Source organism: Pogona vitticeps, chromosome 8 (genome assembly GCF_051106095.1).
Source record: "Pogona vitticeps strain Pit_001003342236 chromosome 8, PviZW2.1, whole genome shotgun sequence".
Classification (NCBI taxonomy): domain Eukaryota; kingdom Metazoa; phylum Chordata; class Lepidosauria; order Squamata; family Agamidae; genus Pogona; species Pogona vitticeps.
The window spans coordinates 28,607,349-28,634,860 of record NC_135790.1 but is presented as its reverse complement, the minus strand read 5'-3'; the positions used below and the strand labels follow the sequence as shown (position 1 = coordinate 28,634,860).

Below are 27,512 nucleotides of genomic sequence, written 5' to 3'. Positions count from 1 at the left end.
TCTTTTTAAAAGACACGCAACCGAAGCCTTTGTTTTCTTAGTAGAATGTGGCTGCTATTAATAAAAGTTGGATGGGGAAATCACTCTCCCTTTCTCCCTCAAAAGGAGGAATCGTCGCTTTATCTGTGCGGACGAACATTCGTCATATTTGATGGAAGACGTAATGTGACATGACAAGTCCTAGCTGTCAGTCAGATGGCTCTGCTCTAACACGAGGCATATGCGCGACCCCACAACACCTGCCAGTGCCATCTCATGTTTGTCTGAAACTGTCACCCACGCGGCTCCGATCTGCACCCCCGCCCCCACCCCCCCAAGAAGGCAGAGAGTCTCTTCCACTTTTGAAGGGCATCTCCCAGAGATGGCAGGGAGACATTTCGTTATGTCGAAATAAAAGATGAATTTTAATGTGAGGCATTACCATGCTCTCTTTTAGGAATAACTACAGGACTTTATCAGCAATGTATTAGAGCCCTGTTCTTCCATCACCGCCTGCCACTCTTCATAAATCAGCTCCAACAAGTTAATTCTTCATAAAGGGGGGATGAATTTGATTCTCAAGGATGGATGGAGGAATGAGGAGGAAGAATTATATCACAGCCCCCGCAGGCCACGTGGCCATTAAACTCACTCCCTCACTCTCTCTCTCTCAAACATACACAAACACACACACACACACAGAGAGAGAGAGAGAGAGAGAGGAAGAAAGCACAAAGATCAAATGTGTTGTTCAGATGGAGACCTAGAAAACTGGGCAACTGTCCTTGATGTGATTTTTGCCTCAGGAGAGGACCTCAGCCTCTCTTGCGACCCACACGTCGAAACAAAAGTCTGGATTCTGTAACACCTTTCCTGAGTCTCAGAAAAGGTGCGGACAAGGCATGATTCCATAATCTTTGGACTAATTACAGTATTCAGGCACAAATCGTACAACATTTGGGAATGAAGATAAGGAGGGAAAGTAGTCCAAAAGAGGAAAGGAAATAAGGAGACTGCCCCGTTGTGATGGCCGGTGTCCTTGGAGAGCGGGTAAGTTGCAAGATGGAAGTTGCAGTGAAAAAGAAAGGAGAGGAGATGGAGACCTGAAAGGCACTCAGAAACATTGATTTTGGATTGCGACTCCCAGCATATTTCACCCAGGATGGCCAGTGGTTATGCTGACTGGGGAATTTAGGTGCTCCTGTCCAAATTTAAGTTCCTTCCCTGAATGAGCACCCGGTCCTCAAGGCTCAGACTTGCCTCATGTGCCTCCTCGAGTCCTGTGTTAGCTGGCCTGCTTCCCTAGCAGGGATTTTACACTGCTGGCTGCCCGGATGATCATTAACGTTGATTCATCAGCCACCGGCAAGTCTTCTTCTGCTGAGAACGTCCTCATTAGGCGTGTCAGTTGAGCCGCATGAAATGGGGACTCTCGATTTGCTAGCGGGAAGCCATTGCCCAGCTGGCAACGTAAGTTGGTGAGGGGTCCTTGCCAAGAAAGGTGGGCTTGCATCGTCCAGAGTGGCCGTGGGTCAAATCCCAGGCTAGGAAACAAAGACCCAAGGCCAGATGCAGCCAGGTACTTTAAATCAAGATCCATGAAGGCCATTAGGAAAACAAAGGAGGCACTTAATCAGAGCCTTCTTGCCCGGGGGTTGCTGAAAAGGAGCAGCTACTCCAAAAACCAGGAGGTGAATTGATAGGTGGTATAGCAGTCTGGAGTAACATCTTAGATGACACTCATAGTCATACAGGTACACACACTCTCTCATATACACACCACACCCAGAGAGTTTGGACCTGTGTCTCTGCTCACAGCAGAATGAGGCTGGATTCCTAGAAAGAGAGTGACAGATTCTACACTTCATGTAGGGAGCCAAATAATCATGTAAAAATAAGAAATGATAACTAAAACAAAGCAAGGTGGGTTGCTGATTCTTTGACTTCATTATTTATATGTTTAATTTAAAATATTTTTTGCCCTGCCTTCCAGGCAGAAAAGTGGATTGCATCATTAAAAGGCTGTATTTAAATCTAACAACAGGGAGTATACAAAGGATCAAACAAATGCCATTCTAAGGAATGGCAAACAAAAGCAACACCACAAAGGGATCCAAAGCGGTAAAGGCACAGCCATCCAGTTAAAAACCCCACTCAGGCAGGCAGTCACTAAGGGAAAGCCTGCCTGCAGAGAAAGGTCTTTGTCTGCTTGCATCCTGGCCTCCAGTGGGAAGGAGTTCCACAGTCTGGCAGCAGCCACAGAGAAGGCCCTCTCCATTGTACCCCCCCCCCCAATGGTTACTGTTGCCAAATTTCAAGAAGCCTTTTACACAACGGCCCCTTAGAGCAGTGGTCCCCAACCTTGGGCCTCCAGATGTTCTTGGATTTCAACTCCCAGAAATCCTGGCCAGCAGAGGTGGTGGTGAAGGCTTCTGGGACTTGTGGTCCAAGAACATCTGGAGGCCCAAGGTTGGGGACCACTGCCTTAGAGGATGGGAATTCCGTTCCCTCTCAATCTTAATTTGCCCCAGCCACACCTCTTAGAACACAAGATCATTTCCTTCTGCTGTTGTTCAAAGACCACGTCTCAGTCTGTCCAGTTCACACTGGAGATTATATTCTGGAAACCGCACATGCCCCCCATAAGCTCTCAGAAGGGTGACCAAGAGGTTAAAGAGTTTGGAAAGCAAGAGTAAGAAGGATGGTTGGGTGAGTCGGGGATATTTAGCTAGAGAAAAGAAGACCAAGAACTGAGATGGCAGCCATTTTCAAATATCTGAAGGACTTTTGGACAGAAGGTGCAACACGCTTGAGTTCAGCTGCTCCGGAGGGCCTGAACCCTACCGGTTCGAATGACAGGAAAGGAGATTTTGCCTCAGCATGAGGAACACACTTAGACCTCCAGGCTGTCGGGGCTGTTTGACAATGGCACAGACTGCTTTGGAAAAAAGGTTGTAAGGGAACGAGTGTGTCTGCTAGTAGGAACCCCAGCCAGGCAAGCCAGATGGGCAGGTGGGCAGGAGATACCTGCAAAGCTTCCCTGACAGGCCTCCTGTTCTTCTCTGATCACCAAGCAAAGCATTGTCAGACTGATGCCATTCCAAGCCTCCTGCACCCCTCTGCGGCTTGCACATCGTTGCCACCCTGGCTGCCTCCCGCCCGCCTCTCTCTCTCTCTCTCCGGCACCCACCCCGAGCTTTCGTGCAGCCTCTCATTTGTCATTCCTGTGTGCAAATAATTCACAAGGCAGCGAGAGGAGCGACTCCTGAGACTCTTCAGTTGCACACATGTCTGGTCAGATAAGTTTCAGCCAGGATTTTGATCAAGTAGTCGGATGGAGGATGACAGGAGGGGAGTGTGGGGGGGGAGGCAGCCACGGCTGTAATGATGTGCTTGTCAGCCCTGACAGAGGTGCTGGCTCTATCGGCAGCTTTGATCACCTGCACTTGCCATGCGGCCGCTCCCAACCCATCAAGGATGCTTTTCACGGGGCGGGGGGGGGGGGTTGGGCTTTCTTCCTCTCCAGCACAAGTTGTCTTGCTAAGATAACTGAAACCTGCTCCTATGGGCCCCCCTTAGAGAAACGGCAGGACTGGAAGAACGCCTCCTTTTCCAAAGGAAGCAACTTTAGACGACAATAGGCTGGCCAGATCTCTTCCAGGCAGAAAAAAGAGGATCGAACTCCAAGGTACTAAGAAGCAATTTTGGATTAGCAGGCATGGGAGGATTTCCTTTGTTCTTGGCAGAGAATATTCCCTTGTCCCCTTTTCTTGACTGGACATATTCACAAAACAGATTATCCCACCATGCTCTCTCTCTCTCTCTCTCTCTCTCTATCACACACACACACACACACACACACACACACCCCTTGTCTCATCCACACCATTGTTTTCCCATAGCACTGTGAATATATGTTGTTGCCGCAATGTGCCATCAATTCACCTCCGCCATCCATGAATACCAGCTTCTCAGCCACCCTACCCAGCTCTTGCGGATTCTAGCTCCTGGTCTCTTTTAGGGAGTCTGTCCATCACATATTTGGTCTTCCTCTTTTCCTGCTGCCTTCCCCCTTTCCCAGTTTTATTCTATTTTCCAAAAAAAAGCCCTGCCTTCTCATGATGTTCCCAAAGGAGAATGTTCTTTATTTTTGTGGCTTGGAGGTTCTTGTTGTTTTCCTGGGGCCTGCCTGGCCTTTGTCTCGCCAGGTCCCCCAGATGAAACCTTTGTGTGCCAGGTGTGCGAAAGAAGCCATTTTTAGAATGTCCCCTTTTGGCTGCCGCCGGAAGCCATGCTGTGAGGCTTTTACTAGGGTTGATTTTACTGATGGCATTGGCGTTTCCCACAGTGGCACTTGGGGACACCAGCATTGGGGCACGTCCATCCGCACGTCTTCAGAAAGGGCTTTGTGTTGTCAAGGACTCAGCTCCCTCCCACCCCCTGGCCTCGAGAGGAACGAGTTTTATTACAGATGTTGCAGCGGTTTTTGCTCCAAGGATAAAAATATATCACACACAATACCTTTGCTCCAGCCCTTTCTGAACCGTTGCATTTTTCTCTTAACGGGGATTCTTGAGCAGAAGGGAAATAAAGGAGCACCTTTGGCTACTTTCCTGCCTCCAGGATGATAGTCAGGAAAACAAACACATCCGAGCACTCCCGTTGAGACCTGATGCTCATATCTTTTGGTCAATCCCCATGGCAGCGAGGAACATTTCTTTCCCGGGACACAGAGACTCTTCCACCCCATCTGGATTCAGAGCGGGTTGTCTCGGGTCACTCCCATTTTGTTGTGGAAGAAATAAGACTAAAAGACCCGATGCTGACGCCGTCTTCACGGTACAGAAGCCAGAATTGTGTGTTTTTTTTAATGATCTCTTTCTATCAGTTATGAAAACCTAACAGACATGCAGGAGATAGCAGGTTGCTTTTTCAAAAAATGTAGGGAAAAAACGGAGGGAAGAGATTGTCTTGCTGGAATCAAATCAGAGAACATTTCACCCGCCATTATTATTTTTTTCTTTCCCCAAGCAGGGGCTAGGTATCTCTGGAAAAGTCACATGTGGCTCATGTTGGCTTTCCTTTCTGACATGTCCCAGCATCCTGGACATTACTGTGCCTTAAAGGGGGTTTCCATGAAGTTATCTCTGAGCTTGGAAAACGTTCGTTTCCTGGACCATGGATGAAGTGTCTTTTTTTAATTTGATATTTTATTAAAACAGGCACCATGAGGAATTGAGTTCCCAGTCTCTGCAGCCAGAGACCTCAACCACTGAGCTATCCGGCCACTCAAGAAACAGAAAGACTGACCCGGTCTGTTCTAGGATTTCTAGGGGGACCCCAGATCATGCAATTCTCAATGCGACAGCTACCGGTTCTCAAAAGTTACATCCCCAAAGAAGTACCCTTTCCAAGCTCTGAGTATCATGGTCAACAGCCCAAACCTATCTCCCATTAAATGGTTTAATCCTCTTCTGTGTACTTTCCAAGGGGACATTTTTAATGCATTATTTCTACGGGCGCCCCTTTTCATCTGCTGTCTTCTGCTCTTCCTTTCTCTGCTTCTCCAGCTGCTCTTCGGCTGATGTTTTTTGGGCAGCCAGGTTTGGACGCTGCATGGCTTCACCTCATTTTTCCAAGGCTGCTCAAGGCTATGCCTTGTCTCTGGTCGGCCTCATCAGTGGAGGCGTTAGGGGAAACCGTGCTTTACAGACAGCCTCATTAGAAGCTGAAGCCTTCCGCTGTGACAATCAGACATGAAGGGCATTTAAGGAATGCTGCTCTTGTAAAAGCCGTTTGACTCTCATGTATAGCTTGGCGTATAGATGTTTTGTGTTATATGCTGTGAAGTTGGAACCAACTTACAGCAAACCTAAGAGGGCTTTCAGGGTAAGTGAGGTATTTCAGGAGTAGTTTTAACAGTTGCAGCTGGCTGGATACTCAGTGGTTTAGGTCTTTGGCTGTGGACTCCGAGGCTGTGAGTTCGATTCCCACACTGTGCCTCCCAGGGAGAAGAGCCAGCCTGGGTGGCCTTGGGCAAAGTCTGCACAGTCCCAGGGCGCCCCCAGAAGGAGGGAACAGGAAACCACTTCTACCCAGAAAACCCTGAAAAGAGTTGCCATAAATCAGAATTGACTTGATGGCACGTGATGATGATGATGATGATGATGATGATGATGATGATGATGATGATGATGATGATGATGATGGTGATGATGATGATGATGATGATCCCAAACACACCTGCTTCATCAGATGATTGTAATAATGAAGTGGGAAGAAGAAGCATTGGTCATGATGGCTAGGAGATTCTGGAAGTTTTAATAAAATATGATTTTTTTTAAAAAAATAAACTTAATCCATGATCCAGAAAACCAAAGTTTTCAAAGCTCAGAGATACCTTATGGAAATTCCCTGTGCAAGCATAATTCATCTCTGTGTCCAGGATGCTGGGGACACATGATTATTACTATTTTAGCAGTTCTCCTTTTGTTCCCATGACTAAGCCAGGATTTGAACCCAGGTTGTCTCAATCCTAGTCCTTCACTACCCCACATGCAGGGTACCTGGCATATCATACAGCCTTGCTAAGGAAGGCTTTCCTCTCAAGCCTCCAGCATTATCTCGGCAATTTGAAATACAGGGTCAGGGCAAGCTTGCCGAGAGGATGAAAAATTAGAATATTTATCCTTGCACCCAGGACAGGATGAGCACGGGAAAGTGTCCTTGGGGACCACGACGCCTCTACTGTGCTCTGGAGGATGCACATCAAGCACACGCACCTTCTTGTTTCTTCTTCAGCTTGGTTGACACGATCATCCTTCAGGATGATAGATGCTCCGAAAGAACAGGAGCAAATTGAGGAGGTGCAACCCAGCAGTTAAACGCGGCTGCTGAATGAGCACAATGTGGACAACAGCGGCGGAGACACACATCCCTTCTCCTTTGCAGGAGCCCGAGCCGGCAGCTGTGCCCTGGGGAAAATCTCAAGCAAAAGCCCCAGCTGTGAAATTGCCACTAGGCCTGGCGTTTTATGCCTCTTTCTTCTAGCTTGCCTTCTCGGAGAGTCTGGGGTCTCTTTACCTGCCATGCCTGGTCCAGGTCGGACTTTTCCTCATTCTGAACTGCATTCGTTCACCCTCCGAACCATCAACAGGTGCCAAAGTTAGCAAGATGTGGGCTGGAGTCCCCTAAGGAGGAAATTCTAAGCAGTGGGGGGGGGGGGGGAAGCCTGGTAACAAAAGGAAAGGAAGGGAAAGAGGTGGATGGAACGCCGGATGGCGACTCATTTACAAGCCAAGGTGGACGGAGTTGGAGGGTGGGGAGATCAGCTCATAATGACCCACGGTTTGTCTGGTGGGATGGGTTTCATTTCCAAAGCACACGCCCTGCCTTCAAAAGCCATTTCCATCTCTCCTTGTTTTTCACATAACAACAGCATTCCCCGATGCTCCCACAGATGGCCAGGGTGGATCGCTCAGAAAGCTAACAACCAGTGGGGAAATGTAAGTAGGAGCGAAGAACAGGTCCTGGGAGGTGTTCTCTTCTATCTACAGTGAGAAATATCTCTCTGTAAACATGTTCCCCATCCATTATTAACCACCGAGGTCTCATGAAATATTGAAGGCTTGTGCATATGAGATAAATAAAGAGAGCTGCGTGTGGGACAGTAACACTCCCATCCGTCCTCACTCTCGTTGCCGTATGATTGGATCAGCACGGTTTTTTGTGGGCAACCCAAGCCTTCTAAGGTTATCCAACAATGGCCTTGCCACTTAAGGACAAAGACTGGCGGGAGGCTCCATGGCGCCCACCCAGGGAATCAACGGGGCTCACTGTCCTGTAGCAGGGGATTCAGTGGGTCTGCTTTACCTGGGTCTACCCATAACATTCGGGCTCAGGATCTCTCGTTCAGTGTGTGGCTGCTCCTTGCGGCAAGCTATCCGAACTGCCAAGCTGGGTGTGTCTTCCTAGCAGCCCGAGATTCTCCAGCTTTGAACTGAGCCCAATTTTTAATTGCACACATTTCAGTTGTTCTCGTTGAAGGTGTACTTCATTCTGCGTTATGTTATTTCTCTGCAATGGCCCGTAGATTTCACAAATGTGTGAAGGAGGAAGGCAAGGGGTGTTTCTTCCTCACAAGTCCTCACAAGAGGTGCTGAAACACCCAAGGCTCTTGAGCTCAACCCATTCTTTTCTGGACCTAATCTTGGTTTGCCGACTCTTGTCTGACCTGTGGCCATTCCCAGCAAGGAACATGGTGGTCCTTCTCCCCCCCCCCAATTCCCTGTCCCAAAATGGAGTGGACCAGTGGCCAGCAGGACAGCAAGGAGTCTGAGCCTTGTACCTCCAAGAATATCCAAGGACTGGCTTTTTCTATAATGCTGTCCCAGGAATTTGCCAGGGAGATACAAGATGTCTTGCTTGCTCCTTAGCCAGCTTTTCTTGCAGTGCAGGGGATCAAGATGGCTTTGCAACATGAGTTAAAAGCAAAGCCGCTACAGCTAAGAACACATTGGCTGAAATCCTGTTGAGTGGCAGCTGAAGAGGTGTGACTTCTGAAGGTGTATGTATGTATGTATGTATGTATGTATGTATGTATGTATGTATGTATGTATGTATGTATGTATGTATGTATGTATGTATGTATGTATGTATGTATGTGTTCGTTCGTTCGTTCGTTTGCTTGTTCATTCGTTCATTCATTTAACTTCTATAGATCCCATTTGGGTAACAAGGCAACTCTGGGTGGTTTACAACACAATAAAACAGCAGATTACACTATGAAAACAAAGGACATAATGACTATAACAAAAACCAAGAAGGAAGGAAGGAAGGAAGGAAGGAAGGAAGGAAGGAAGGAAGGAAGGAAGGAAGGAAGGAAGGAAGGAAGGAAGGAAGGAAGGAAGGAAGGAAGGAAGGAAGGAAGGAAGGAAGGAAGGAAGGAAGGAAGGAAGGAAGGAAGGAAGGAAGGAAGGAAGGAAGGAAGAAAGAAAGAAAGAAAGAAAGAAAGAAAGAAAGAAAGAAAGAAAGAAAGAAAGAAAGAAAGAAAGAAAGAAAGAAAGAATAGCAGCACAACAGGATTCCAGACATTACACTTTAAAGAAAAGCAGTACTAAATAAGTTTTCTTATTCAAATAAGTTTTCTTTTTAAATAGACACATCCAAAGAGAACCATTTAGAAGGACAAAAGGAGGAAAAGAAGCACAATCCCCTTGCTCTGGCCAATCAGTGGCCGAAGGCTTGTCTAAGGGAATATGTCCTCTTCTGCCTGCAAATGGGCAGCAAGGAGGGGTCCAGCTCAGCCTCCTTGGGCAGGGAGTTCCACAGGTTAGAAGCCACTACCAAAATAAAGCCCTTTCTGGACCCTTTACAGAATGTCCCTGTGAGGAGGAGGGAAGGGGACAGAGAAGAAGGCTGTTGTTCATAGACGATGGGGGAGCAGAGACCCAAGCTGTACAGGACTTTATAGATTATAAACCGCTTTGTCAGTTGTGTCTCGAAATGGACCATTAGGCAGCAATGCTGTGCACCAGAACCCAACTACAGAAAGTGGTGTGGAGCTTGGAGTGTTAGCCATGGGATCCTGGAAGGCCCAATTCAGCTCTCTGCTTCACTCCAAAGCGCAGAGAACGACCATCCTTTTTTGCCTCCCTCCCTCATGGTGTTTGTATTTAGATCAGGTACGTCCAGAGGCTATTATGTTAATCTAGCTGCCATTCACACGGGAGGGGAATTTCCAAGCAGGTTCTTCTAATTTGAATTTATCTTCTTATTTATTTGCCAGGCTTACAAGCCACCCTTCAGCACAGGTTCTCAGGATGGTTCACCGTCAAAAGAACACGACGGTAAAATTTAACAGGAAAACAATATAAAACACAAAAACAATGTTGTCACATCAATAAAGCAGCTCAACCAGAAAGCAACAATTAAAACCAGCTCCTCAACATGCTGGGAATACTGTTGGCAAGCAGGTCCGTGTTTGCTTGTTTGCTTTGTTAAGGAAGTCTTGGTCTGATTTGGATGTTTATTTTTTTTAAATAAGCCACTTGTTCAAGTAAATACGGAGGAGGGAGAGTGTTAATTGAGAAGCGGGAGATTCACGACAACGCTGACTTCAACAACCTCTGCACAGGGGACCACAGCGGTCCTCCCAGGTAATGGAGGACATTCGAGGATCTGGAGGCCACAATTGAGAAAGCCCACTCTTGGGTGCCTGTCACACATCCCAAAACCAAGAGAAGGGTCTCTCCCGATGACCCCAAAACCCAAGAAGGAGTCTATATTGGGAGACACTTGGGCTCCAACCCAACCTTTGCAGGAGCTCTCCATGGTCCTCCGACCCAAAAACGCATCAACGACACTGCTTTAGGCAAGAGGGAAACCGTTTGTGTTGGGGAATAGGATGAGAGGTTTGCTGCATCTACGCAATAAGCATGCATCTATTTAAAATATGTAAGTAGCAGCCATGGTGGGGTGGACTCAGTAGGGGGACTTTTAACCCTTTCTCTACTCCAATAGTGCTGGAGATTGTATTGATATTCTCTCTCCCTGTTTCTCTCTCTCAGGGTCACTCCTATGAGCACCAAAGGAGGTTTCCACTGATTTATTTATTTTATTTATTTATTGGACTTATATACCGCCCCATAGTGCTACAAGCACTCTCTGGGCGGTTTACAATTTAATTATACAGGCTACACATTGCCCCCCTCCAGCAAGCTGGGTACTCATTTTACCAACCTCGGAAGGATGGAAGGCTGAGTCAACCTTGAGCCGGCTACCTGGGATTTGAACCCCAGGTCGTGAGCACAGTTTTAGCTGCAGTACAGCGTTTTAACCACTGCACCACGAGGCTCATATCAGGCATTGTTCCAGGCATCTAACCAGCATGGTTACGATTACGCTTCTCAGATGTCACACAGTAGCTTTTCCCCTTCTGTTCATCCCTGTGCTTTTCCAATGGTCATCATTCTAACATTTCTTTCCTTTCACAATCTCTCTCTCTCTCTCTCAGGGGTCAGTTAATTAGGACCCTTTGGGAGAAGATGATGAAACCTGCGTCCTGACCCCACATCAGATGGCAGCATTTGCATTTGAGACGAGGGGCACGACTCTTTGCATTTCAGCCATCGACATCTTCCCCAGTTTGGCACAAGAATTCACCTTTGCAGTTTTTATATGTGGACTGCCTCACAGCAGACTGACACTCATCAGGGAAGGACAAAGAACATCAAAATGGGAAGAGCAGACAACTCTGAACACATGAAAACAGCACGGGTGCAGTGCGGTATTTCTCCTTTCTTGTTCTCTCTTTCTCTTATTATTATTTTTTACGTATATATGTCTGTAGAAACCTCTCGTTCGATTTCAAAAGAGGGATTATACCTGTAAAGATAATGTGGGCCTTTAATACCTCAATTTGTTCCTGGGAATTCTGCGTTTTAAAATCCCCCACCAAACAGAAACCTGTGGAATACAAAACGGCACATTGTCCACCCTTCCTTCTGCTTCTTCCGAAAGCATTGCATTTTCCTTGCTGTTCTCAGTCTTCCGGTGGCCTTCTGTATGGTTGGAACTTAAGAGACACCTGAAGACAGAGAACTGCAACAGCAGGGCTCCCATCACAGGCCACGAGCTGCTATAATAATAACTGCATGCCGTCAAGTCAATTCTGACTTATGGTGACCCTTTCCAGGGGTTTCCAGGTAGAGAATACTCATGAGTGGTTGACCCTTCCCTTTTTCTGGGGGTGTCCTGGGATTGTGCACAGTAGGGAATCAAACTCCCAACCTCTGGCTCTGCAGCCAGATACCTAAACCACTGAGCTATCCAGCTGCTAGATGCTGGCAATTCAGCTGATAAGTCTGAGCTTGTAGTTTTTACGAGGGTTGTGTGCATGGTGGCAACAGCGCAGGTTAAAGCTGGCGCCAAGGCAGAATGCTGTTCCTCTCTGCATCTTCCCCCTCCCCAAACAGCATCTCAGCTAATGACCTGCACAGGTCCAGCAGACCTCATCTACCCCACACCCTGGAAAATGAGCATCTATACCCATGGAAAGCAAACCCTGTCTCCTCTCGGGGTTTGGGTTGCGTGCATGTGCTGCACCAGGTTGTCACCACAGCTGCCTCCTAATCCTGGAGGTTTAAGGGCCAAACCATGAGAGTGGAGGACAGGTGAGAGAGAGGCCATTCAGCCACATGTGGAAGGTTGCACTTTGCCTCTCCCTGGGGAGAAGCCAGAGGGCTGGATCCAGGGTCTGTCTTCCATCCGTGGAAGGTGCTTCTGCATGATTTTCAGAGATCCCCGTCAGAGCTATTTTGCATCCTATATCACAGCTCCTCCTATTTGCCTGGCCTTTTCAGGATAAAGGAGGCTGAGGTTGGGAGCGGAGGGCATGAAAGCCTGCTTCCCCCAGCCCAGAAGTCTGGATCTGGCCCGAGCTCTCTACCCAGTGGCTCGTTTCATCGGAGGCTGATCTGCCACCGCACACCCCAGGTTGTTTTTATGCAATTAATCTCTGAGGGGTGTGTTTCCCTGAATGCTTTGTGATCCCATGCCAAGCCGAGGCTCTTATTATACTTTTTTGCTCATTTCTCCAGACAGATATTTGAAAAGGCACCTGAAGAAAACAGAAATTTAAAAGTGCGTCAATCCTAAGGCTTCCAAAGAAGTCATTTTCACAACCCACAGCCACAGGTTCTGTGATGCGCCCTGCCTGTTGCGCATGGAGGCGGAAGGCCGGGTCTCGTGATGTTAGAGCTCCCCCTGCAGGACAGAACGGAGCAGTGCCATGTGGGCTGGAAAAGCATTTGCCACCCAGAGCACAGAACACATACAAGAGTCGGTTCCCTTGCAGAAAAGGAGAAAGGAGGAAATCCTAGTTTGCAGGGCATCCACTTCCAAAGGCGACGTAAGGACTTGTTCTTGCAATCCTTGCAAAAATTTGCTCACTTCAGAAATGTCCTTGGAAACGGAGTAGTGAAATGGACGCCTTTTGTGATGGATGGTGAAGACACTGAGATGGAGATTGGAAGAAGTGGTTGGAATCACACACGAGCTTCCAGTTCTTCACAATATTCATTTCTGAATTTCATTTCATTCTGATGCCGTGTTTCTCCCAGGGGAGGGCACCCAAGCAGCTCGCAAATGGTTCAAAAAACAGACCAAACAGAAAACTTACAATGCGAGGACACCTATAATAACGCTTTTAGAAGACTGGTGATTTCTAGGGATAGCTTATTAAAAGCCAGGAAAGGGCAAATAATTTATAATGGCAACTGGTAACTATAGTAAGTAGTCATAAGTCAATGTAGAGAAAGCTTCTGCATCAGCTCATCCAAACCGGCTGCAGAAGGAAACTTTTGCTGGCCCGCCTTATAGGGAAAAGGGGAAAGCTTAGGCCTCAAATAATGGTTTTAAAGCCCTACAGATGCACTAAAACATTATACAAATGCCAGCATTGTATAAGAGTGTTGTTGTTATTCTTATTTATTATTAAATGATAGGGTTCAAAAAGGCCTCTCAGACTCCTGGCCAGCCAGCCTGCCTTAGGACGCTTCGGCTTTGTCTGTCGTCTTTACAATGTACCGAAAATTGGCTTTTTTAAAAGCATAAAACAAACAAATGTAAAATTATTTTTATTTTATTTCAGCATAAAATGTCTGTAATGCAGATTTTACTATTTAAACCAAGGTGGACGTTACCCTAAAATGCACGGCTTTTTGTTTTTCTCCTTTAAAATTCCACTGCGGCAGAAATGGGCTCAAGTCAGCTTATGAAGGAATGCATGCAAAACTGACACAGACGGAAATAATCTGATCCATCCGTCTCCCTGCCGTTCTTCCTTCTGGGAACGAGTAGATTGCTTTCTTGACATTGCATAGTTCTTGCAAGAGGTAGCAAATGAGAATATGCCAGAGTTTGATGCATGGAATCTACTTACTGATTGCTCAGACAATATGTATGTGTTTTTATGAATTCTCAGAGCGTCCCCCACCTATCTTTATTTATATACCCTTTCATATAAAATTTTAAAAAAAAAGGCCTTCCTTCAGAAGAGTGTATCTGTCATCTTGCTAGCAAAGCTTCCTCTTGACCTGTCAGGGACCTGTGATGGTCCTAAGGAGCAATTTTCTGCCTCCTGCCTCCCTCACCGGCTGCAACAACACAAAACCTAAGGCATTCTGGGGGAAGTGAAGATGCAGCCCCATTGGAAGTGGCCACAGAAAACGACTCTCTCTGCTGCCTTTCAATAAAGTAAGCTTGTCCCCCCTCCCTTCTATGAGCAAATGGACAAGTGTTAGCATACAAAGATCCATCGCAGAGACTCAAGTGGTATGCCCAAGGCAGCCCCAGCTGGTTTTGGAATCTCGCTTCCAAAGGCCCTTGGGATGGATCTTAGCGACAGAACAGAGAAGCCATGGATGTAGCAAGTCTTCATAAGTGGGAGGAGAGAGAGCTGTGTTTCCTCATCTTGTCTTTTCCAGATCTGCATGTGGATTAGTACTCTTGTGCTTCCTTTCTTTCCTCCACCTCTGATGTTGCAACCTTCTTTTCCTTGTCCAAAGCCGTGGAGCAGCCTCCTCATATGACAGGTAACTCTAGGACTTTTCTAATCAAATGTTAGGTTCTTCCCCTGGATTTCCAACAAATTTCTTTCAGTAATAAAGAGCAAACTCTTGCTGTTGTCTGGGAGTAGTAGCACTAGTGGTTGTTTGGTTACCACTAGTTTTCAGAACTGTTGCCATCTCCAGTGCTCAAAAGGATGGCATGAGGCTGCCCACTTCTACCAATGAGAACGCCAGATAACCCCAACCTTTTGGGTCTGAATAGAAAGGAGACCTTGTATTTAGATATTCCCCAGAGAGGAACAAAGGAGGATTCTGGTCTGCATACTATTGCATATGCTAATTTAGATGGACACATGCAAAATTAGAAATGGTTTGTTATCATTTCAACAGAATGAGAAGGTGTCTCACTCCTATGGGCCGCTGTGCCCTCGCCATCCAAGTTCCTCCGCCACCGCTTCCTCTTGGTGGCCTTTGTCTCTATCTTCCTCTAGGTCCGGGCTGCATCTCCACCTGCCGCTAATCCTCTCTCGCTGCTTCTCCCTCCCCATTGTCACTTGACACTTGATTGTCACTTGGCACCGCTCACTCCACACCAGACTCACAGAGACACAGAAAGCTCCTTCGGTGCTACCGATAAAACATTGCCCTGACACTCGGCAATTTATCCCCATCTCCTTCTCATCTGTCACTCAAAAGCCAGCTATGGAGATGTAAGGTTGTCGAGGGCGAGCGATCCCTTATGGTTAGGCATGTTGGCACAAAACCCCTTTCGCTTCATTTCCAAGGCAGGGCAATTCTGCAAAGGGGCAGAGAAATGTATTTACCAGGCTGTTCCCAAACAGCTGAAACATTTCAGGGACTCGCTGCCTTCCATGAAATATCACAGTAAATCTATCTATCTATCCATCTATGAACCCATGACTTTTCCATCCTGATTAGCTCCTAAAGCAGCTTGCAGTTCAAATGCACACAAGGACAGCTTTAGGTGAGGATACATCTGTTAGGGAGATCCACTATGGAGTAGAGCAGTGGTTCCCAACGTTGGCTCCCTAGGTGTTCCTGGACTACAACTTCCATAAATCCTGGCCAGCACAGCTAGGGGGGAAGACATCTGGGAGTTTTAGCTCAAGAACATTCAGGGACCCAAGGCTGGAAACCATTGAGTAGAGGACAGAGGGTAGGACTAAAGCTCAAGAGATCTGGATTCAAATCCCTGCTCAGCCATTTGAAACTCACTGGAGGAGATGCAGTGGTAAACTACTCCCTGAATAGTTCACAAAGCTTGCAAAATAAGCTGCATTAGGGTCAGAAGCCACTTGATGCCACACAGCAACACCTGTGTTGGATTGTGCATGGAAAAACTCTCTGGCTTCTGGAGTTGACCGTGGCCATCCAGGTCCAACCAAAGGGGGGAAGACAGAGCTTCAAATGATCTCAGAGTCTGATGTGTGGTGACAGGATGTCACCCCTTGAAAGCAAGGCAGCACGTCCACCCTTTCACTGATCAACTCCCCCTCAACAGAAAAGAGAGGTGATTCTTTAGAGGCTCTTCCGCTCTGGGGCATTTTGAGAGAAGCCAGAGAAGCTTCAAGAAAATCAGTGAAGTTTCTCAGGGGAAACTTTGCCCATTTCAAGAAACACTGGGCACACCTTTTGCCTCTTCGAATACCTGTTGCTTCTGGATAGCAGATTTCCCAAACCTGGAAATAACAGTAGATGTCTGCTCTTCCTCTCATGCCATCCTTCCTCAACTTCTTTACTCCTCTTTCCTGGATTCTTCTCTCATGTGCTGCCACTCCGGGCATCCATTCTTCGTGAGCAACACGAGGGAACACGAGGGAACCGCCTGCTTCTCGGAGCTGACTCAAGACGATTCGGGTCACTTCCTCATCACTTCAGAACCTCCCTGAGGACATTTTACACGAACTCCTCGTTTCGATTGGCACCTTTCCCAGAGCTTGGAAACATTTTTGGCAGAGGGGCTACAAATCCATGGAGAAAATGGGATTCAAGAAACTGAATTCCAAATAATCATCACCACCACCCAAGCTCTGCTGATGGTACCCTTGAACGTCTCTCTCTGATAACTCTTCCTAGGAAATCAACCTGCTGGAGATTCAGAACTGTCCGTGCATACAAATCCCTCTGTTTGGGGCCTGTTTGGCCTGATGGAATATCTCACCAGGTAACCACCTGCTTCTCAGCGTAAGATGCTCTGATAGGGATGCAGCTGGCCTCCTCCTCATCACCATCATATCTGAACTTGTCACCAATTTTGCTCATGTTAACTACTAAAGCTGTTCGAAAACCAAAGGCATATCTTGGGTCTCAGAATCGTACGCCTAAGACAGGAACATCCTGGATTTCTCTGCATATGCAAAGTGTCTCCTGGGAGCCCTAATTAGTCGTTGCTATGATATTGTTATCTTGAGTGGGTTCGGCGACATCCTGTCTTCCATGATACATTCTGTATTTCTTGTGATGACGAGCAGGAGTCCTTTGAGAAAATTCGCTGGAGGGATTCAACACCGTTTTTTCTTTCAGCCACCAAAATCCAACCGGGGGGACCCAAGAGTCTAACTTTTCCTCTTCTTCCTTCTTGGCAACTGTCAGGTCGCCTACGCCCCCCCCATCCCCTCCCTCCGCAATTAACCATGGCAAGGACAAAGCATCTAGGGCATTGTTTAATCTCTTCCATTTTAATTGGTGAGAGAAGGCAATACCCACTCCTCAGGCCTTCCAGTCTTAGGATTTTAATTAGATCTAATGACCAGATAAATGGAGGATTTTGAGGAAGGACCTTCAGGGAATCTGTGGTGTGAAGGAGATCACATTCTCCCATTTCCTGCCAGGCCTCTTTCCATCTTTTCGGCGAATGCATTTTAAGTGGAAGAGGAGAACTTCTCCGATGAAGTGTTTATATCTTTGAGAGAAAGTGAGAAGGGGGCAACAGGGACCCCAGATTTGAAAGTCACATCAGCGCTCCCCTGCTAAGAGGGACAGAGGAGGGAGGGAGGAGACGCCGCTCGCCCGCCTGCCCGCCCGCCCTTCCAGGTGATGCCTTGACAGAGCTGACAACCACTTTGGCGGAAGGTATCATAATGATAGCCCCACAGAGTGGGTGGCAACGTGTCCATCAGCCGCAGGAACCTCCGTTCCTGAGCAACGTTGCAGGCTTTTGACAGGGGAGTTGTGTGGAGCGTGTGCTGGATAAATTTTCACGTCCTTGTATTGTCATTTGGGGCACTTAAAGTGTCACCAAGATTTCACCACACTAAAAGCTTATCTGTCAGTGTGGGTGAATTACTCCGGTAAAAGGATATCATCAACACCAGCGATGGAAAAACAAAAGGCCCCAAGGTTTCAGATTCGGCTGTGGTGAGAACTGTTCGTATTTTCTCCCCACTCCCAGGTGGTGGCCATTCATGGCCTCGCAAAGAACCATTTCTTGGCAAGATCTGGCCAAGGGGGCCTTTCTAAACTACTTGGGCTGGCTGGCAAGAGGGTGACACTCATTTTTTAAATCTTCATTTTTCATCTACAACCAACTGGTGGGATGTACACCAAGTTTGTCCCGCTGGAAGAGTGTGCTATTGTGCTCTTGTTCACTGTGATTGGTTGACAAAAGGGAAAGGATGGAAAATGCAGAGGTGCAGCCCCCCCCCCCCGGTATGGCCCTTTTAAGAAGGAACAAAGACAACTGTGCCCACTGCCCTTTTAAAGTGGCTCACTTATTCCCTTCCCAGTGGCTGTCTCGGGAAACCAAATGAGAGTTTTTCAGGTGCATTTTAATTGTCATATCGTTTAATTCCTTTTACATGTTTAACTTATTATGTTTTTAATTCTGTCCTGCCTGAACCATTGTCTCCAAGACTGTGGCTGTTTCTTTTTCCCCATTCATAGCAATGGGATTTTTCATAGAGAATGGGAAGTGCACAAATAATTTCTCAAGCCAGATAAGGATCAAGTTGGAGTGCCCCGAAAAGGACATGGGGAGGTTCAGCCCCGTTACCCTTTCTTGGGGAACATGTGCCAAGAACATCCCCAGAAAAACCCACTATAGCTTGTGAAACTCAGAATGGGGGAGACCTCCCCGTGCTTTAATGAGCATCCCTGTATATGTGAGGCCCTCCTCTCTGTCTTTCTCCCTCATCTTTCCCTACTACCTTGTTTGAGAAAGACAACTCATTGTAGCCAGGAGACTTGCTAAAAGCTTTCCAGAAGGTGTCTGGTCGTTGTTGTTTTTAAAGGATAGAATAGGATAGGATATAGAAAAAGGGAAAGGAAAAGAAAGGACAGGAAACTAGGGGGGGAAATAAAGAAATGTGAGGTAAACAGATCCTAACATTCTGTTAACGATATTTATATGACACTCTGCCCAAAGAGATGGATTTACGTATGTATTAAATGGATGCCAGCCGACTGCAAGACTACCGTGTCACATTTCATTTACAGTGGGAATCTCATGGCAGCTTAGGTCGTAAACAAACAAACAAACAGAGAGAGAGAGAGAGAGAGAGAGAGAGAGAGAGAGAGAGAGAGAGAGAGAGCATAAGCATGCATAAAATATTTGTTACCCATGCAGGAGTGAATACAACAGAACTGAGGTGAGAGAGGGGGCTTTCAAGCAGGGCTAGATCAGAAGGAGATCGATCAAAGGCCATCCGCAACTTGTGATCCATGGTAATAGATTTTGTTCCCTTCCCAAACGCACAGCGACAGCCGGCACCTCTCACCGGACGGAGCGTTCGAAGTCGTCCTCATAAACGGATTCTTGTCCTTTGGATTGCGCCTCAGGCAATGCCGGTAGCCATGGCAGGGGAGGAAATGTTTCCTTTCTCCAAAAAAAAAGGTCCTCTGCTGGTGGCGTCACCAGTCTTATGCCGTGGAACTTTTGGGGACAGGATTTCTGCTCCTGCGTATGCGGCTCCCAGGCCAATTTTTCTGCCCTCGGCCGGTGAGCCCTCACACCGTCTGGGAAGGGGCTCTTCAGGGACAGAGTCCATCACACACAATAAACTCTCTTTTTAAAATATTTAACTTATTATGTTTTTAATTCTTTTCTTTTCTATATTGTGAGAGAATTGGGAGAAAGGTGCCCTAGAGTAGGCCTTTGGTCTAGATGGGTATAAATCTAATAAAATAAAATAAATAAAAACAAAGGAACAAACAGCTAGATAAATAAATATCCCAGTTCCCTCTGAGATGCTCATGGTGGTGCACCTGATTTTCCTTGTCCCTCATGTTTTCTTCACACAACTCTGGTGCGTGTCTGTGTCTGAAAGGACGTGACCAGTGACACCAGTGAGTTTCCACACCAAAGAGGGAGCCCTCAAGTCCAGGTCCAGCGCTCTAACTGGTGAAATAGCCAGTCGTGATGCTTCTAGTCTTGGAAAGGGGAATTAACGTCCTGTCATTATTTACTTAGAAGTACTTAGTTCTCGGGCCTGTACAGCAACGGACATGGCGCATGGAGAAACCCTCGACGGGGGTATTTATGGAGCACAGGTCCATACGGAAGGACGTTGGCTTGGATGCACAAGAGATGTTTCGAGGCCTCCTCAATCCGACCGAAATGCCCCAGCAATGCAAACCATCTTATCAGAATGTCACGTTAGGAAAGGATGTGAATTTGTTGGTGACCCAGGAAAGAATCTCCGCCTCCGCTCAGATGCCAGGAGGCTTTAGTGATGATGGAAGCTTCGCAGGACCCGGCGTGGGCTCAGACCCTTTCCGGCCACTGAAGCAGCCTGTTCTCACCTGCTTCCTTGTCCCTCGTTATCCTGCGGCCAGCGCGTTCTTGCCTCCTGCCAATCTGAATCTTCACATCATCCGCCAACGTCTCTATGCGATCTGACAAAGGAATCCCAGGCTGAGGCACAAAGTGTGTCTGGACAAAGTGAAAAAGCAAGCTCGCTTGTGCTCCAAACACCTTGGTGGCCAAGAGGAACAGTCAGAGAGCTGCCTCCGGTGGGGACCAGCTTTCATGAACACACCTAGACACATCCAAGGGCCCAAGGCTGAGCTTACTGGTTTTTTTTTCCTGATTTCTCAAGGCCAAATTGTCAGTTACAGGCTGAAAAGCCAGGTTTGGAAAAGGGAACTCCTTACGTTCTAAGGAAGTCTGGTTATCACCGTACCTCTGGAAGTTTGCAAATTCAAATTCTCTATTCTTGGGATTCACCATCAAAGTCTAAGCACAGGCTTTGTTTCCAAGAATGTCTGCGGATTCATGAAATGTCCACCTGAATCATGTCTCTTGAATGGCTTCCAGTTTCCAGCAACAGAATATCTTTATTAGATATTTTCTCTCTCAGACACATGCATTTCCAACTTAAGTATATGAATTCTGGGAAGCCAAAGAAGGCGATGTTCTGCTTGTCACAGACCAAACTAAGGTCAGTCCTCCCCGCCCACCGGAAACACAAGACAAAGCAATGATCATGCTGAGGGAAGTATCTGAGGGAGAGTAATGGGGAGAACTCGGGCGATTGTGGGCTTATCATAAGAACAGGCCTAAATGTGATGTTAGCAACAGACAACCCCAGGAGGAAGATCTAAACAGAGACTTGGTTCTTTCAAGGTGCTAATTAAGCATCCGCTGGGCTTGCCCAAAAAGACAAGACTTATTCACTTCAGAAACTAGAGTAGGTCCATTGACTGGACTCCTGTTACTTAGTGGAGTAAGTCACAACTAGAACACAGCCATTCAATTGCTGGCACTTAGTGACAGGTTGACTCACCAAAACCCCACTGATTCAATGGGGTTGTGACACATCACACTAAGCAACAGGTTGCCAGTCCTTGACTTTGACAGCCCAAGCAAGATGGTGGCTGCTCCAGAAACCCCCAGTTTTGCTCCTTGTTGTAGACCAGAGAAGTCGTTTTTCCAGGGTATGCTGCTCTTACCGATGAAAGATCTCCAGGCAGAAAGAAGAGATTTCCTAAGACCTCTGCTAGCCAGACTCTTTCAGATGCCAGACCTTCAAAACTGGGGACCTTCTGAAGATGAACCCTGTTTTCCGCCATGGCTTTATATCATCCTCCTCGAGCTGTTCAGCATTAAAGTCCAGTGTGCACCTTTTAGAATCAAGGGAAGGCAATGAGCTGTGCAGGTATGGGGTGGTGGAGAGTCACGGGGATGCTTCACCAGAGACAAGGTGGAGGAGGTGGGCCTACACTTTGTGCAAAAGGGCCCCGCGTGATTGCGGATCCAATACAGAGTGAGTAAGGCGAGAGATTAAGTGGAGACTTTTACTAGGGAGTAATTGTTTTCTACATACTCTAATTGCAGTACACTTGTAAAAACTGCCCTCATCAGCTAATCTGCTGTTAGGTTTGTCTTTATGTGTTTTTAATGAATTAGCAATAAAGATGCCTCTTGGTGGCGTTTGTGCAAGGGAGGGTGTGGGAAGGGACGAGTCCCGCTGCCTTGCCTAGCAGAGCCATCCGTAGGTGAAAGGCACATCGATCAGACCCTCCCTACTGGTGGCCATGAGGGCTAAGGGGATTCTGGGAGTTGGAATCCAAAAAAGTAACTTTTCCAAGTTCTCTAGAGCAGACAATACCAGGTGCGCTGGGCCAACGCCATGGCTGTGTGGAAGGGAAAGTGTTATGTGTTGCTCTTTTGAGTCTCACTTGCAGCAGAAATTAGGGAGTCTTGTGGAACCTTCATGGCTAGCATGTTCTGCTTGGCATAAGTTTTCCCTGGTCTGTAGCCCAGTCCTTCAGAGGGACAGAGCATCACCTCAACAGGCAGGAATTTAGAGACATGCAGGATAGAGGGGAGCACAGAAGATCCATCATGGTGATGGTTTTCATGGTGGCCATTAGGGGCCATTAAATCGTTCTTGGAAGGTGACAGGTGCAGATCTTAATGGTGACCTTTAAGACTAGAGATGGACAAGCACCTCCAAGCCTAGATAAGCAGGAAAGCACCTGCATGGCAGAGCAGCCTTTTTCCTAAAACCCATCATGACTTTTGAACAACTTTTGGCCTGTCCCAAGAAGAGACAATCAGTTCCAAAGAACTGTTAAATACTCTTAAGGACTACCACTAAGAAAAATACCACACTGAACCTCTTTGGATTTCTGATGTCCTTTAACATCCCTGTCCTCCTCATGGGTGTATAAATGTCCTTCTATGTATCTGGAGGTAGTTCGTGAAAACTGATGTCAGGTGGTCATGGGACACTCTTGTCGGTTTTGATGAAAGGGGATTCTGAGCAACACAGGGCGCCCCGTCTGGACACAAATTCTGGTGTAAGCTTCTGAAAAGAGCAGCCCGGGATCCTCATGGGCTGGGAAGCCATCCCTGCTGAAAACCGGGAGCAAAACATCCTAATGCAAGAGAGATGGAGGCTGGCATCAGTTACTCAACATTAAGAGGAGGATACTGTGGGTGTGGCTCACAACAGAGCCACTTTTTATGGTTCAACGTCAAGGGAATTGGGCTCTCTAGTGATCGACCAACCTTGCCAAGGTCACTGCCTTGATGCCACCGCTCGACAGAATATAGCGGCAGGAAGCCAACACATAATTATGCTGATGATGATGCATAGTTTGCTGACAAAACCAGACCTCTCCCAGAGACAAGAGATGGGAATCTGGAAACTTTTATTTAAATAAAAAAAAAGTTTGTTGGGCCTCACACCACTGGCTGGAGTCTTAAGGAACTGGGTCTGCTTCTCTTTCGTCAATGTACTCTCCAAGCAAAGAGAGAAATCTCAGGATGTGTGCTTCTGGAGGAGGACAAAAGCATCTAGGTTCATTGGGTGTGGTGGCCAGAAGTGGTGGAGGATTACATTTCCACTTGATGGGAGTTATTTAAGTTGCTGAGCCCATCACGGCCCGAGGATTCAGTACCTTGGAGAGTTCCCATAAAAGCAGAAACCGCCACTTCCAGGTTCTCACGTCCAGTATTTCATCCAAGTCTCCATGATAATAAGCCTTCTTAGTGGAGGTTTCCCCGTGTCAGTTCTGAACAGTGCTACGACTCCAAGAGTTCTTCGTGATGAACCTCATGAACAGGGCTGGGCGTCTCTTCTGTAAAGGATCAAACGAGCCAGGCCTTCAGAAGCTTCCTAGAAGTCACATGAAATGTTCATCTGGGCAATAATTTTGTAGCTGCAGATGAAACAGGGGGCTCCTTTAGTAGCTGATTAAAACATCATTATTGAGTGTCTTTGAATGTTTCCGAAAGTTATGTGCCTCATATCTTTGAAGGCAGAGCACATTAAAGAAACAAACCCAACATCTAAAACCAGGTCTCAAGGAGTCTCTTGGCTTGCTACCAAGTTTAATTATGCCTGAGGGCTAAGGCTAATTAAACATTATAGTGGAGAGTTTTTTCCCTCTTCTTCTTCCCTGCTTTTTAATTTATTTATTTTTTAAAAAAACAAGAAAATAGCTCTTTTAAGATATAGGCCATAAGCTAGGTCGTGCTTAGTTTAGGAGGTCCCAAGGAAAAAAAAAATCAGGGCTAAGAAGTACTCTGTCGAGATTTGTAACACAAAGCCTTTGCAGTAAGTTGCAAGCAGTAGAGACCAGCTTTTGTTTTTAAAGGTAGGAGGAAGGATTGTCCGCCTTTACCTGAAAAAGAGAGGGGTTTGCAAGGCATTTCCCAATTTCATGCAAGTAGAGTAACCTGCTTCCTTTGGCATCAGGTCAAACCTATTCGAGATGCGAGTGCCTGCAACCCTATCAAAAGCAAATGGGAACGGCGTTGCAATCCTGCACATGGGGATCGGAAGCGTTTTCCTTCCCGGGGTACAGCTTCCAGAACTTCCAGCCAACACAACGCTCCTACTTACTCCCTACTTACTACTGTGGCTTCCACATACCATGTCATTCTTCCTTCTTCAAAGTAGCTTCCCAAGCATTGCATTGTTCAAATTCAACCGAGTTGTGCAGCATTGGTGGCCCAATCAAAACTTGAAAGAAAGGCGACAAGACTTGAGAACCAGACATGAGTCTAACAGGCACCTGCCTACCCACCCAAATTTGTCTAAAAAGCCTTCCGTGATGGATTCAGTATATAGTTTCCTCCCCCTTCCTCTTACCGCTTGCAAGCATAACCAAGTCACAGATGCCTGCCTTTGTGGCAGGGGGACTCGGAGCCATTTGGGGTGCTCCAGAGATCTGAGTTTGATGACAGGCCTGGGACATCATAATGACAACATTCATAAGAAGTGACAGAGCTTTGGCTGGAAAAGGAATCAATAACATACCTGGACAGGGCGCTTGATGGAGGATTCTGGCAAGCCTGCAGGCAATTTAGCCACCCCACCTGCACCCCAGAACGATGGGGGCCCCACCATCGGCTATCTGCGCAGCGTCCAGAAGAGCGGTTGCCACCTTCTGACAATGGAGAATTAATTCTTCTGGAAAGCGCATGGCCAGATAAATCCCCCGGCGCACTGCGAGTGGACAGTTCTAGTGACGAATGGCATGAGGTGACGTCCTTTGACTCCCGAGGACTTTGGTGCCACGCCAGCCACGATGGCAGCCATCGCTTCCCCCCACCTGGCCAATCTAAGGGATGCGCAGTAGCTTAGCTGATGGGTCTAATTTCCCACTGGATGGATGTTACGTGCCCAGGAAAAAAAATTGCTTCGGTTCTGCTTGCTAATTGTCCTTTCGTTTGAGCTAAGGTTTTGGCTGCAGTAAAACCTTTGAGGCTCGTTTAGTTCCTGGTTATTATTGAGCTAGACGAAGTGGAAGAGGGAAGGGGAGGGAAGAGGAGGGAAGAGGAGGGGAGGGACTTTGGGAACAAGGGGGGGGGGTCAAATTATACTTTTATGGATCTGTGCTATTCCGAAATAAGAAATGGGCTTCCAAAAGAGAATTAAGTTTACAACAGTTGGAAACTCAGCCAGCCTTTGCAATGCAAATCTAAGTTCTGAATAGTCAAATGTCTATGATAAAAGTTTGGTCCTCAGAGAGGACTAGTAGGATGCAAAGGCCATTGTGCGCAGCAGGTTCAAACCTTGGTTCTGCTGCCAAAGACCGGTGAGCCAAGCCCCTTTGGAAACAAAAGGAGACTTTCAGAAGCTCTCTGTATTTGGTCCCTTTTGCAGGAGCTGTTGTTTGAAGCGAACGCATAAGCAAGCATGTGGACAATTCCACTGGACATGCACAAGTATGGCGGACACACCTGAACGCATGATTTGGACCTCTGGCCTGGCAACGCAATCCTGAGCATGTCTGCCCAGAAGGAAATTGCTTTGAATTCCATTAGACATACTCCCAGGTAGGCTCAAATAGATTGCCATCTCAATTTTACACGTTCTTCGACACACCTGCAGGCAGCAGTATCAAATTCCAAAATCCTGATGCTTTCCCTCCCTCCCAAATAAACATCAGACATCCTTTGGAAAGCTGTAAAAAGGGGGATCCAGGCTCAAAGCTATATGCTCTCCAATGACATACATTCCCACGATCCACGTCTTCTGCATCCGAAGACAGTTCAGGCGAGCCCACGTCAAATTCATCTTGTTTGCCATAAAGGTGACCCAAGGCCTTTTCTTGCTTTTATCACCCTGCTTTTACCCTCCTGACACACCTCCTTTCAAGTGCCACGAAGCCCACAGGGGCAGGTCCCTTTCCGTGGTGGCTCCCTCCGAGATCGGCTTGTCCGTTAATGCATCGCTTTGCCTCTTGGGGGTCGGCTAGAAAGGTGTCCTTTTGTGCGATGTTTTAGAGAATAAGCCGCTCCCGGTGGGTTTCTTTCTGCTGCCTACTGCTTTTCCTTAGCAGACCTCTGCAATTTGTGGTTGTCGATAGCTGTTGTTTTTGATATGTGCACTTTGTGATTTTCCATGTGCTTTATCAATTGATCGTGGGCCATGTTGAGCTCTAAAGGGTGTCATATCCATGAACAGCAGAAGTAGAAACTAGCAGCCGTACCAGCAGCAACCTGAAAGGCTTATATTTTCTTTTCTGTGCAAATCTGGGCATACCATCTCGAAAACACACCATATTGCAGTGGTTCACAAACTGTGTGCCAAGGCACCCCACACTGCCACCAAAGCCAGCCACATAATCCTTGGAAGTCTGACTCAGGCTGGGCTTCTCCTCTTGCTTCTCCCCCCACCCTTAAGGTTTATATTCGGGGAGCCGTAGCCAGTACCGAGCCACGAATCGAAAAAGTGTCCGAATCACTGCTGTATTGGAATAAACCTGGCTATAATAAATGGAAAGAGCGCCATCTGCTGACAGTCAGAAACACCTCTCTGGACTTCCCTATTCATTTCCCCCTAAAGGGTTTTGCCTTCTTTTTGCATTTATTAAAGGCTTGCAGAGCAAGGCTCTCCAAATAGTAATTATACTTGCAAGGACGAGAACGTGCTAGAGTTGATAGGCGTGGGTTCCTCTCTTACTGACTGCGCTCGTATTACTAAGGCCTTGGGGGGAGGTCTTCCCCTCTCTCTCATTTAGGGTGGGCTAGTACAGAAGAGATGTACCCCAGGGCGCTGTTACCAGGCTGGTAAAGTCCCTGGATGGCTCTCTAGAAGGCCCCGTGTCTTAGAGCAAAATACAATGAAATCAACCATTCATTTAGACTTTCTTGCTGGACCACCGTTCCCATCGTCTTCCACCACAGGGTCTGCTGGCAGATGGGAGTAAATGTCCAGCAACATCTGGGGACCCATGTACTCCTCAGTTTTCATTTATGCGTCTAAAGTCAAATGTTGAAAACTCTTCTCCCATGTTGGATCTCTCTTGCTTGTCTTCAACAAATGCCTTGCAGTTTGGCTTTGAGTTTCCAATATTGATTTTTAATGTTATTTCAACGGATTGATTCCCCCCCCCCCTAAGCGGCCTTAAGCAATTCTTCTGGCACTTGAAACAGTGAGATTTCCATTTCACAACAGACTAACCAAATGCATCCGTTAGATTTACGAAATCAGAATTTCTGCGCTTCTTCCGTTGCAGAACAGTTCTGCTACGATGCACCTTCAT

General features: G+C 47.1%; 1 long non-coding RNA gene across 1 annotated transcript; it reads left to right on the top strand.

Annotated features, from left to right (window-relative positions):
* The first annotated feature begins 944 nt into the window (after positions 1 to 944).
* Positions 945 to 11,750, top strand: LOC144584136 (uncharacterized). Its single transcript, XR_013538212.1, has 2 exons — positions 945 to 1,029; positions 10,994 to 11,750. It is a non-coding gene; the product is annotated as an uncharacterized LOC144584136 (long non-coding RNA).
* Positions 11,751 to 27,512: the final 15,762 nt, after the last annotated feature.